General features: G+C 39.1%; 1 long non-coding RNA gene across 7 annotated transcripts; it reads left to right on the top strand.

Moving 5' to 3' along the window:
* The first annotated feature begins 1552 nt into the window (after positions 1–1552).
* Positions 1553–12650, top strand: LOC141634172 (uncharacterized). 7 transcript variants are annotated; one of them, XR_012538929.1, is made up of 8 exons: positions 1553–1819; positions 1954–2104; positions 2269–2345; positions 2440–2637; positions 8569–8654; positions 9995–10059; positions 12282–12355; positions 12459–12650. It is a non-coding gene; the product is annotated as an uncharacterized LOC141634172 (long non-coding RNA). The 7 variants fall into 7 exon arrangements; XR_012538933.1 differs by having other exon boundaries at positions 1566–1819; positions 12285–12355; XR_012538932.1 differs by having other exon boundaries at positions 1566–1819; positions 2437–2637; positions 12285–12355.
* Positions 12651–13326: the final 676 nt, after the last annotated feature.

Raw genomic sequence — 13326 nt, 5'->3', positions numbered from 1 at the left:
TTAGGGACGATTTCGAGCATAAATAACCTTATATCAAATTCAAGTAAGTTTCATTCCGAATTAAATAAGGGCCTCATCATCGGGTGTTTGCAAGGCCGGTAGACATTTTGAGGTGTCTACAGAAGCCCCCACTTTGACCGAGTCTGAGTAAGACGAAGGTCAAAGTAGTCCGGTCGGAACAGATAAAGGATAAGAAACGTACCTGGGCCTCTTATATTACCTGTCTGGAGTAACTGGAATCTGGGACTGGCTTAGTAAAACTTTATTTTACTAACCTGGAATGAAGCTGGAACTGGTGCAACGAAACTTTGTTTCGTTGGTCTGAAACTGGCATAGTGAAACTTTGTTTCTTGTCTGAATCGTATAGCCAAACTTTGTTCATTTGGTGCTGGATCGCATGACAAAACTTTGTTTTGTCAATCTGGAATGGAACTGGTAAAACTTTGTTTCACCAATCTGGAAACTGATATGGCAAAACTTTGTTTCGCCGGTCTGGAATCTGGTAAAGCAAAACTTTGTTTTGCTGGTCTTGAATCTGGTGTAGCCAAACTTTGTTTAGCTTAAGGGTGAACCTGCAATATTTGATTTCACAAGCTCGATTGCGTGTCAGGGCCCGCCAACCGAGGAATCCAAAATTTTATTTTGAAAAGGGACTAGAATGTAAAATTTGATTTTACAAACTAAGATTTGCAAAATTTTATTTCGCAAAAAGGACAAGCTCAGAAAATTTTATTTTAAGAACTCAAGTGCATGTCAGGGCCTGCCGACCAAAGGATTTGAAAATTGCAAAATTTTATTTCGCAAAAAGGTAAGTTCAGAAAATTTCATTTTAAGAACTCGGAATGCATGTCAGGGCCTGCCGACCAAAGGATTCAAAATTTTATTTTGAAAAAGGATTGATAAGATCGTAAAATTTTATTTTACAAACTTAGATGCGTGTTAGAGCCCGCCGACCGATAAGTTTGAAAATTGCAAAATTTTATTTTGCAAAAAGGGAAAGTTCAGAAAATTTTATTTTAAGAACTCAAAATGCATGTGAGGGCCTGCCGACCAATTGATTTGAAAATTTTGACAATCGTAAAATTTTATTTCACGAAAAGGTCTGAAAAAATTGCAAAAAGTCTTATTTCGCAAAAATAGAAAGATGTAACTTTATCCTATCCAAGCATATGTTTAAAGGGAATACGTTATACTCCCTCCTATTCATTTTAACCTTCCCCTTTCAAAATGGCACGCAAATTAAGGGTAGAATTATTTTATTGTAAAGTATTGTGGTGGTATAAGGTAATTGGAGAGAGGGAAGGTATTATTGTGGGGTAAGATGATTAAAATAAGTATTGTTGTGGGGTAAGTTGATTAAAATAAGATAAAGTATGAGTATTGTGGGGTATTGTTGTGGGGTAAAGTGATTAAAATAAGTATAAAACTTTACTAAATAAGGAAAGGGGGAGAGTTATATGAATAGATGAAAAAGGAAAGGGGAAGGTTAAAATGAATAGGAGGGAGTACATGCTTAAATAAAAGACGGGTTGAGAAATAAGTGGATCTAATTAGTTGCCCCCAAATTGAAGTGGATAAGTGTCTCTAACTTGTCATCACTGATGCGCTGCTTTCTTTAGCAAAGGAAAAACCCAATTTACGTTTCCCCAAATTATTCCACCAACAAGCTTTTACCTTGTTTCTGATTTGCACATCACAAAGAGCTTTGTCTTTCAATAGATTAATTCCTCTATTGTTACTAAGAGGATTGAAACTTCAATAAATCGCATGTTAGTTCTTTGGGCTTTTTCTTTAATTCATGTATGGCTGCTCATGAGAGGTAATCAAATCATCACGATTCTTCTTGTATGGAATTAAACAAAGCAACAGTTGTACGCGTCGTAGCCATTGTTCGAGATGCGTATTAGCGACGAGGTGATTGACTTTTCAAATTTATGTCTCCATTTTTTACAGGTCTCAAAATCAAGTTGTGTGCTGGAGTTTTACGAGAAAATGGACGATGACGAAGCACCGCCGGAGCTGATATGGCTTTGATCGTGAAACGGATTTAGCATCTTGAATACTCACTTCATCGATCGTGTTTTCCTCCGTATTAGGACTTCAGGTACTTTCTCCCCATTCTCTAATTAATTTTATTAAATTCCTCCATGGTTGCTCCACGAAGCTCCAATCAATCGTCACTTTGTGAATGAATTAATTTTTCTTCTTTGTTCTTAAATTTCTTCTGTTGTTGATAAATTCAATTATCCTTATATGGGATGAAATCAGCGTGGGTTGCGCCGCCGTGGCCGTCATATGGCATGTCGATTGGCGACCAAATAACCGATGGCTGGAATATTGTCGAAGTACGTGCTTCATTTTTTTTTTGTCGATTGATTTTGAAAACTTTTCAGTATTGCTCAGACGTCCTATCCTGATATGGGACTAAATCTGTAGCAGATGCACCATCGTAGCTATGGTTCGAGCCCCCGATTGGCAACAAGTTAATTGATGAAGGAGCATCATCGAATCTTTTGTCTCTTGATGTGGGATGAGATCAGTCAGAGTAGCCGTCTTCAATGGAGACTCGACAAACCTGCTGGTCATGATTTGCTTGACCGGATTTTGCATTCTGAGTGCTAAGCTCTGATTCGAACTGTAAGGTTTTCCGCCTTTTTGTTTAACTGATTTCGCCTTGTCTTTTTGCTGTGCTTCATTTTCTAACTGGTCATTAATCAAGTTGTGTGCTTGACTGATAATTGAATTGAATTGAAATTATGCTCTTTTTTTATTTTTCTTTCTTAAATCGAGTTCTTGCTTGACAATATGGCCAAGCTGGGTATTAACACCAAGTTTATTTTTTCACTGGTCTTACGAATCAAGTAGTGTGCTTGATAAACTGATAGTGCAAATGATTAATCGAGTTGTGTGCTTGATAATTTGATTGAATTGATAGCATGATTGTGACACTACTGTGAATAATGACTGATATTAATGATTTTAACAATACATTTTTTTATGTTCTATGCTGATAATAATGCATGATGTAAATTAATGTATCCTTATAATGCTAATGCTATATGTTGATGCACCTTTGACAATGAAGACCACACTAAACAATTAATGACGCATTTGTTTTCAAAAGAAAAGACTAGATAAATTTGTGTTACATCTCCATTACTAGTTCTGTTAAATAAAAGTGAAAGACGGTGCTGTTGAGCATGATCCAGAATAGGGACGGTGCATTCGAATTCAGATAGGAATCGAGCCTTTGGCCGTGATTTTTCTTAGAAAGTCCAGCTTATCGACTTCTACTAGAATTATTAAATCTCAGTAGCTATTCCTATTCCACACCTGACAAGGATGGGTATCTGGTAACTCCGTATTTAATACGGATAAAGATTTCTTTTAGCCCCCAGCTTTCTTTTCTTTAAATAGCACTCTCTCTTTAAACTTCTCCATCTCAAAATTTACTCTTCACTCACAATGTCTTAAAATTTTGAAAACGCACTAAAATTATGGCTTGACAACCTCACGAAGGATGAAAAGGACTACGTCATTGGTGTTCAGCTAGGACCCTTGCTGCTATCACTGAAACAAGTTAAGATCTCCTGGGAATTTTTACGCGCTGCTACCTTATTTTGGGATCCTGAAGTTCACGTATTCCGCTTTGGCGATCGTGAGATTTGTCCCATGACGGAAGAATTTAGTGCCATCCTAGGATTATCTATTCAGTCTCCTCCTGCCCTTCCTAAACTTGATGACGAGCTGAGAAAGGATTTCAGAGACTATCTGGGTATTACAAGTCGTTTGGACGAGTTTCTAAATGGTCGTAGAGTGAATCTCTGTCGTCTGATTGCGCACTTCAGTTCCCCTAGCTACCCTAGGACTGTTATTGATTCCCGTTATAAAAAACGAGCACTGGTATTATGCCTACTGAACCGCTTTCTCTTCGTAAGTCCTTCTACTATTTTTGGTCATGGATGTCTTCTTAAAGTAGTTAAACACATGCGCAACGACTGCTTCCCCATGGCCTTGGTTTTAGCTGAAACCCTTCATTGATTGGATACCTTGCGACGTAATCCAGAGGCTGCGTTTTGCGGTAGCCCCCTGTTACTTCAGGTATTTCTTTTTTTTTAGTGTCACAACACGCCTGTTCTCCTCCTTGTTCTGCTTTTTTTTTTTTCATTTTTTTTTGTCGACCTGTTGTGGGTCTTCTTGAAACAGTTTCAATTAATCCTTGTCCTAGGTGTGGCTGCAAGAGCACATACGACTAATTGAACGACCTCTTGATCCCTTGTCTTATCAACCCCATAGCTTCGCTGGAAGGCAAAGAGTCATCAAAGGAGAGCGATCGCTTAGCTTTTGGAGGGACTGGATGAGCAATGAATTCCCAATTCGTATGACTATACCATGGTGGCGTATCCATGCTATGACTGCCCCGCGATCCTCTGTGGCGTATTATAGGCTACCTGGGCTTACTCATTCCTCTTTTATATTTCCTTCTCGCTTGTTACGACAATTTGGGCGTACACAACGAGTTCCTTCCTTAGACACTATTTCTCCTGGAATTTCTCCAATGACTCACACTTATTTACGTAACTGGTACCAATATTGGAATGCGCGTGTGACGTGGACTGTGAAGAAAAATTCTGACTCAACATACATAAGCCAGCATTATAAGGCCTAGATGATTTCACACTCGGTAGAGGAGCGTGAATCAGCTCGCCAAGCGGAACGTGGGCTGGAACTTGATGCTATTGAGGTGAGAGAAGGACCTGACCTGACTCTTAAAACTCAAGACTTAAGGAGGGGACACAAAAGTGGGGGAAGTAGAAGTCTGGTTTGGAAAAGAAAGAAAGATTAGAATGACTCGAATGATCAGAATGAACCTAGGAAGAAGAGTACAGCTAACGAACCGAAAGAGTGACAAGTGGAATCTTTAGTAACAGCAGCTATAGCCACAGGGCTGCAATAAGAGAAATTATGCATTCTCAAATGTTAGAGTAGGAATTACTTTATTGCAATGATAGATTCTAGACACGGAATAAGTGAGACGATTATTAGTTCCCTCAGATTAGTTGCCATCTTTTATGGTATATTTTTTTTTGCAAACTCCTAATTGGGAGCGACATATATTAATAGCGTGCTTATGAATTTGCCATTAAAACCTGTTATGGGTTTCCTTTAAGTTTGTTTTCTAATTTGTTTCCTCGTTTTTTGTTTTAAAAGACCTGAGAGGGGTCTCCTTCCCGAATTACTGCCTCCTTTGTTTATTTTCCTTCTCTTTCATGACTGCTGCTACTTTTATGCTGTTTTTATTTTGTCTTTTTCTTTTTCTTTTTTTTTTCTTTTTCGACCTAAAAGGGGTCTGTTCTCTGGTTTTCTTCTAATGCCGCTGCTCTTTACATCCTCTCGGTCTCTTTTTTTTTTTTTTTTTTTTTTTTTTTTTTTTTTACTTTTTCCTTTTCCTTTTTTTTTTTTTTTTATTTGACCTGGTGCGGGTCGTTTTTCTTTTTTTTTTTATACATGATATTTCTTTAACTGATCAAGATTGGTTAATTGACTGAACTCAACCCCTTCAATATCTGTTAATTGCACTGCTCCTCCTCTTAAGATCTTTTTAATTATGTATGGACCGGCCCAGTTTGGTTTGAACTTGCCTCTCGGGTCCCTGACAGGTGCCCTTATTTCTTTAAGAACTAGATCACCATCTTTTAAGTTCCTTGCCCTGACCTTTTTATTAAAAGAACGATAAATTCTTCGTTGGTATAACTGAACCTGGTTGAGAGCCGCGAGTCTTTTCTCATCTATTAATAACAATTCTTCATATCGAGCTTGCACCCAATCGACTTCTGGTATTTGGCTTTCTAGTGCGATTCTAAGGGAGGGAATTTCAAGTTCTATTGGAAGCACGGCCTCCATACCGTAGACTAGAGAATATGGTGTCGCTCCTGTTGATGTTCTAACTGATGTGCGGTAACCCCATAAAGCAAATGGCAATTTTCCACGCCAATCATGATATTTTTCTGTCATCTTTTCAATTATAGTTTTCACATTTTTATTCGCTGCTTCAACTGCCCCATTCATTTGTGGTCTATACGTAGACGACTTACGCTGCTGGATCTTGTAATGCGTTAGTAAGGCAGCCACATCTTTCTTAAAATGGGAACCATGATCACTAATCAACTTATGAGGGACACCATACCTACAAATTATATTTTCGGTGATGAATTTGGCAACATGTTTAGAAGTCAAGGTAGCATAAGACGCTGCCTCAACCCACTTAGTAAAGTAGTCGATTGCTACTAATATAAATTCATGTCCTCCGGTTCCCTTGGGAGTGATTTTGCCAATTACATCTATGCCCCATATCGAAAATGGCCAAGGTGATGCCAAATTGTACAGCAATGAAGGTGGTATATGCTGTGCATTGGCATAAATCTGGCATTTATGACATCTCTTAACGTATTGTGTACAATCATGTTCCTGTGTCGACCAAAAATATCCTATCCGCATTATCTTTTTTGCTAACATTCGGCCGTTCATGTGCAGTCCGCAAGTACCATTATGCACTTCTTCCATAATTCTTTTAGCTTCCTTTCCATCCACACATAAGAGTAATATCCCTTGTTGAGACTTCTTGTATAACTTGCCTTGACTAAGAATAAATTGTGCCGCAAACCTTTTGATAGCGCGCTGCGTCTTTACATCAGAATCTGGCGGAAAGCCTCTTCCTAAATGATAATTTAAAACGTCCGTGTACCATGGTGCGTCATCACCAGCTACTCTATCGTCAAGGGCCATACAGTATGCTGGTTCCTCTCTTCTTTCAATGCATAATGGGATAGTTTCTAATTCATTTGGAATATTGATCATTGAAGCCGATTTAGCTAGAGCATCTGCAAATTGGTTTTCCTCTCGGGATAAATAAATGAACTTCGGATCGTCAAAATGCTTGAGAATGGTTTCGAGGTACGTTTGGTAAAGTGCCAGGCCCTCACTTTTGACTTTCCATTTTCCCAAAATCTGATTTATAACGAGTGACGAATCTCCGTATACTCTTAAGTTTTTAATCCCCAAACTGCCGCCGCTCAAGTCCTAATATACACGCTTCATATTCTGCTTCATTATTTGTGACGCTAAAATATAACTTGACTGAAAGAGGGGTATGTGCCCCATCTGGTGAAATCAAAAGTACCCCTATGCCATATCCCTTTTGATTGGATGCGCCATCGAAAAATAACTGCCAATAGTCGTCATCAGTAACAAATATTTCCACGTCAGGGAAGTCGTATGCTTCCTGTTTGTCTTCTGAAACGGGAAAATCAGCTAGGTAATCAGAGATTGCCTTTCCCTTAATCGATTTAAGAGCCATAAATGTAAGATCGAACTCAGCAAGCATCATGGTCCATCTTGCTATTCTACCGCTAAGAACTGGCTTTTCAAAGAGATACTTAAGAGGGTTCATTCGTGATATGACATGAATTATGTGGGTCAACATGTAGTGCCTTAACTTCTTGGTGGCCCACACTAATGCTAGACAAGATTTCTCGATTGGAGAATAATTGGTTTCGTATTCCAGGAATTTTTTGCTCAGGTAGTAAATTGCTTTTTCTTGACCATCCTGAACTTGTGCTAACATTGCACCCATTGATGTCTCGGTTACTGTCAAGTATAAGAGAAGTGGTAGTCCAGGTCTTGGAGGGACCAGGATAGGTGGGTTTTCTAAGTATTTTTTTACTTTTTCAAATGCTTGCTGACATTGTTCATCCCATTCAAGGGATGCCCCTTTCTTTAGTTTCTTAAAAATTGGTTCACACACCATGGTAAGCTTGGATATAAAACGACTAATGTATTGTAACTGTCCCAGAAATGCCCGAACTTGCTTCTCTGTTTTTGGCGGTGGCATATTTCTATTTGCCTTGATCTTGGATGGATCAGCCTCAATGCCTCTATTACTAACAACATATCCTAAAAGCTTCCCAGAGGTAACCCCAAAAGCACATTTTTGCGGGTTGAGTCGAACATTATATTTTCGGAGCCTATCAAAGAATTTTTGTAACGCGGTCGTATGACCTTCTCTATCCAATGACTTTACTATCATATCATCTACATAGACCTCGACCTCCTTGTGCATCATGTCATGCAATAGTGTTGTGGCGGTCCTTTGGTAAGTGGCTCCCGCATTTTTAAGTCCAAATGGCATAACCGTATAACAATATGTTCCCCATTCAGTGAGGAATGTAGTTTTCTCCATATCTTCCTCGGCCATTTTAATTTGATTATACCCCGCGTAACCATCCATAAAAGAAAGTAGAGCGTGATCAGCCGTGTTATCCACTAAAATGTCAATATGGGGTAGTGGAAAATTGTCTTTTGGACTTGCTTTATTAAGGTCCCTATAGTCAACACACATTCTGACCCTTCCGTCTTTTTTGGGTACTGGAACAACGTTTTCCACCCACTCCGGGTAGTTAGCTACTCTTATAAAACCTGCATCTAATTGCTTTTGTATTTCCTCTTTTATTTTTAATGCCCATTCTGATTTCATCCTTCTAAGTCTCTGTTTTACGGGTTTTGCCGCAGGATACAATGGGATAGTATGTTCAGCAATTTCTCTGTCTATGCCGGGCATATCTTTATAAGACCAGGCAAACACGTCACGATATTGTGTGAGTACTTTAATCAAACTTGCTCGTTCTTCTGAGTTTAGTGACAATCCAATCTTTATTTCTTTCTTATCTTGATCAGTGCTTATGTTTATTAATTCCGTCTCCTCAATTATTGATGTTTTATTTTCCTGATGTGTTAATGCTTTTATTATATCTTTTGGCAACTCATCTTCGTCGAAAACTAAACAATCAGAATAAGAAATGGGAGGGGTAGGAGAACCAGACAAGTAATTGAAAGTTATTTTATTATCCTTGGAAAGAAGTATATTAAGGAGTAGATCACTAGACTCGGAATTTGAACTTGAATTAGAATTACGAGGGGAACTCCCCGACTCAGCATGAAAAGAAATAGGGTTAAACCCCGACTCATTTAGGACACTAGACTTGATAAAACTAGACTCGATAGGGGTATGGAAGGGTGAAAACCCCTGCTTGCTAGACTCGGACTGACTCTCTGTCTCAGACTCGGTTTCAGATTCGGGTTCGGACTCAGCTTCCTCAAACATAGGCCCTTCTCCCACACTGATTTTGATACTCCTTCCATTAGTTGTAGTCCACTTCCAGGTTTTACGCCATCCATGCTTCATGTTATTGTTGCAATGGGTTGTGATTAGCTTAGAAGGGTCAAAGTTGCTGTCTTGAAGTGCCATGACAAAATGGTTTGAGTGTTTTATGGGTGCCTGTCCAAAGAGTAAACCAAAGGCATTATTATTTTTTTTTGGAATCCAATCTTCGGTTGGCATTTTTAATGGGAGGGGAAGTGCCTCCTCATAAAAGTAACAGTCCTCAAATATTTCAAATCCGGGAACTTTCTGTTTTGTCTTTTCGACAAAGAATGGTTCTGGAAAGTTAAAATATGGAAAATAATGACCTTCTTTGACAAATTGTCCATTTAATGTGTGTGGATATTCACCTATTGTTTGATTTGTAGGTCTATTGTCTCTCTTAGCAGCTTTTTCCTTCATTCTTTTTGTCAATGCTTCTCTTATTTCTTTCTTGGATGGCTGAAACCCTAAACCAAAGAGGTCGTGTTTGATTCGGTTAAGTGAAGGGTTGGATGCCCTTTTTGGAGTCTTATCAAGTGTTGTCCCATGCATGTAGCCGCTGTTTTTCATTATTAAGTTCACAGTAGTATTTGCATAATAGGGGCTAATTTTTTTATCAATGGGTTGTGACTCATCTTCTATGAAAGCGACCTCTTCGCTGAAACCCCATAGGTCTACGTCATCTTCACCATGGTTAACTTGCAATACTGGATTGGGTGTGATTTCAACTCTGGCAGGTGATGCATCTAGAGTAATTACTGATCCTTGAATTATCATTTTGACTTTTTGATGCAGGGATGAAGATATGGCATTAAGCTCATGAAGCCACGGCCTTCCCAGAAGAAGATTATATGAGGCAGGTATGTCGATCACCAGAAACGTGACTTTCTTTTCTATGGGTCCAGTAGTTATATTAGTTGTTAACAGCCCCAATACGTCTCGACGTGTGTTGTCATATGCACGAACAATCCGATTACTCTTCTTAAAGTCTTTTTCTTCAAAGCCTAAAGCTTGGGCTGTTCTGAGTGGGCATAGGTTTACTGCTGATCCATTATCAACTAGTGAGAGGGGCACATATTTTTTGTTGCATAGTGTAGTTAGGTGGAGTGCCTTATTATGCTTTATACCCTCTGGGGGTAAATATTTATTGGAGAACGTGACCACGGGCGCCTCTCTGTCCGTTGTCAAATAACTGGCCAATTCAGCCGGAGTAGTTTCAGATGGGACACTCATACTTGTCAATGCATTTAGAATACCTTGTCTATGTTCCAGTGAGTTGCAGAATAAGTCCCAAACAGTAATGTCAGCTTTTAATTTCTTGAATAACTTAATGAGAGCATCATCCTCCTGTGCATTTTTATTTTCCCCTTCTTTACTTTGCATAACCTGGGGTGGGCTTGCATCAGTAGGTTTATAGTGCCTACCTGACCGAGTCAAATGTTGTACATTGTTCTGGTCGAGTTCAGTATCAGTGTCGTCTTTGCCTTCATTATCTGCCCAAATGTCATTAGATACTCTTTCTTCATCACCCCAAATATCATGAGTCGTATCATCATCTTCCCATTCGTCCTCCTCATCACTCACCCATAAACCCATAATATCATATATAAACTGAGTCGGGTCAGTATAAATAGAGTCATTAGCTGAGATGGCCAGAACGTCTCCGAGTGGATTTTTATTATTGTTTAGCTTTCGGGCTGCTTTGGGTAAAGGGATAGTGCGATTATCAATCAAATTTTGGATAGCATGCCTTAAGGTGAAGCAATAATCCGTGTCGTGCCCTTTACCTCTATGATATTTGCAATATTCATTTTCTCTCCATTTCGGACTTTTGTTTGCTGGATCTGGAGTGGGTCCAATAGGTTTTATATATCCTTCCTTAATTAATCGGTCCAGTGCTCGTGACAGGCTCATACCTAGATCAGTGAACTCCCTTCTTGGTTTTTGTTCCACGACATTTACTGAATCTCCCCCTTTAGAAGTTGAAGCAAAGTTTTTCTTATCTTTGTTAAAGCAACCTTTGGACTGATTTTTGGCAGTAGTCTCGAGAACATCATCTTCTATTTGTATACCAATATTGTTTAGTCGAGCAAAGGATTCAATGCCTGCATATCGCAGGTGTGATTTATAAGGTTCCCGTAAATTTTTCACAAAAATATCCACCTGTTCGGCTTCGGGCGGTCTTTCAATCATTTTTTCAGCTTTACTCCTCCACCGAGCCAAGAAATCTGTAAAACCTTCTTTCTCAGTTTGCTTCGTAACTTCTAAATCCCGCCTTGTGATCAATAAGTCTGCATTGCTGGAGTATTGTGTCAGAAATTCTTTTTTTATGTCTTCCCAGTTAGATACACGTGAAGGATCTAGGGAGAAAAACCAACTCCGGGCTACATCTTCTAGAGTGGAAGGAAAAATAGCCGGAAAAACTGATGCATCCACTTCTTTTAAGGCCATTGCTTGTACAAAGCTTCTTATGTGGTGAGCTGGATGCTCGGTACCTTTGAATTTTGGTAGGTCAGCGGTCGTAAATTTCGGAGGTAGTTTGCCTCGCATGTTCGGCATGTTACATTCAACATCGAGTAGGTCAGCATACTTAGCGTTTCTTTTGATAAGTTTCTCCATGTCCTTGAGCTTTTTGGTTAGGTCATCCTCACCACTACCGTCATCCTTGATTTTGTCTTCTATGGATGACAATCGGTCGGTCAAAATGGATAGAGCATTCTTAAGGTCTTTGACTGATTCTTCGAGCGACATGGTGACTGGTGGTTGGGTTACAAGTACGGCCCGCGGTATACTAATTAGTCTCCCTGTACCTTTCTCTCGTCCGCAAGCTGGAGTGACTACTAAGTTTGGGTCTTTTTTACGCCTCCCTATCCTGGATCATGACATCTTAGCTTTAGAGAAAGATTTTATTACTTTTATAACAGGACTAGAATAGAGCATATATACTGAATGCATATGTCGAACTACCTAGGATGCATGTTGTATTTATATAATACGCAAATGGACTGAATGATGCGGGTAAAACTTAATACAAGTACACTAATCCTAACCCCTTTTTTTCTTTTTTTCTTTTGACAAACAGCAGATAAAGTGATGAATTGATAATGCCATATGCAAACACTGAAGGTCAGACGCGCGTAACGAAAACGCAGGACGGTGAGTGGGACTGAGCTGCTTGGATGTGAATAATGCATGCTCTACTGGTGATGCTATATGCAGATGCTTACTATATTTACAAAAGGAAACCTTAAATGTGCAGGGATGGACTGACGGACAAACTGACGGGGTGTGTGCTATGACACTGGCGGATGCAATATGCATGATGCAAGTATGTTTGGAAAAGGACAATCCTAATGTGATGTCTCAGTATGGTGACTCTAACTCTAATGATCAATTGCAAATGTTTTGGACTTTTTATTAATATACGAAGCTCAAAGAACTGTCTATTACAGCTCGGTGTATACTTTTTTTTTTTTTAAATTAATTATGGCTATGGGAAAGATATATCATACAAAGATAAATTACACGACCATAAGATAAATCAAGCAGGACATATCAAACATGACCTAGACAAAGGTTCTACGGGATCTATGGTTAGGTTTGTGGGTAGGAAATTGGGCACTCACAACATTAAAATACCCGAAGGTATCTCTCGCTTCTGTGCTCCCCCAGTCATATGGACCAGACGAGTTGCCAAAACGCGACGTCATGAGGTGGAAAATACGTGAAAGGCCTAGTCGGTCGAATGGACCTTCTAAGTATACAACGTACTTTCCGAGGGTGAATTAGGGTAGCTTAGATGGCATAATATTGACTTACGGAGAGCCTATGCCTTTTTTGTCTAAAATAATATACGTTTACAATATAAATTAAAACATAAAAAAAAAACGCTCAAAAGCACACCACAAAAAAAAAAATAGATACTAGCAGGAGTCATAAATTCGCAATATCAATTCAACTTAACTAGCACCTTGATATTCTAGGATTATCTTTGTTGACACATTGCTTTGCTCATGAGGTTAGGAATGGGAATAGAAACATATACACCAAATTTTTGATGAGTCAACAACTGCAGACATAGAAACTTACTAGCTTGCCACGCTTTACGGATGTGTTAATAGAAAACG

The sequence above is a fragment of the Silene latifolia genome, chromosome Y, assembly GCF_048544455.1.
Source record: "Silene latifolia isolate original U9 population chromosome Y, ASM4854445v1, whole genome shotgun sequence".
In the NCBI taxonomy this organism is placed as follows: Eukaryota; Viridiplantae; Streptophyta; class Magnoliopsida; order Caryophyllales; family Caryophyllaceae; genus Silene; species Silene latifolia.
The sequence above is the reverse complement of the archived record's forward strand: the minus strand, read 5'-3'. Positions and strand labels throughout refer to the sequence as shown.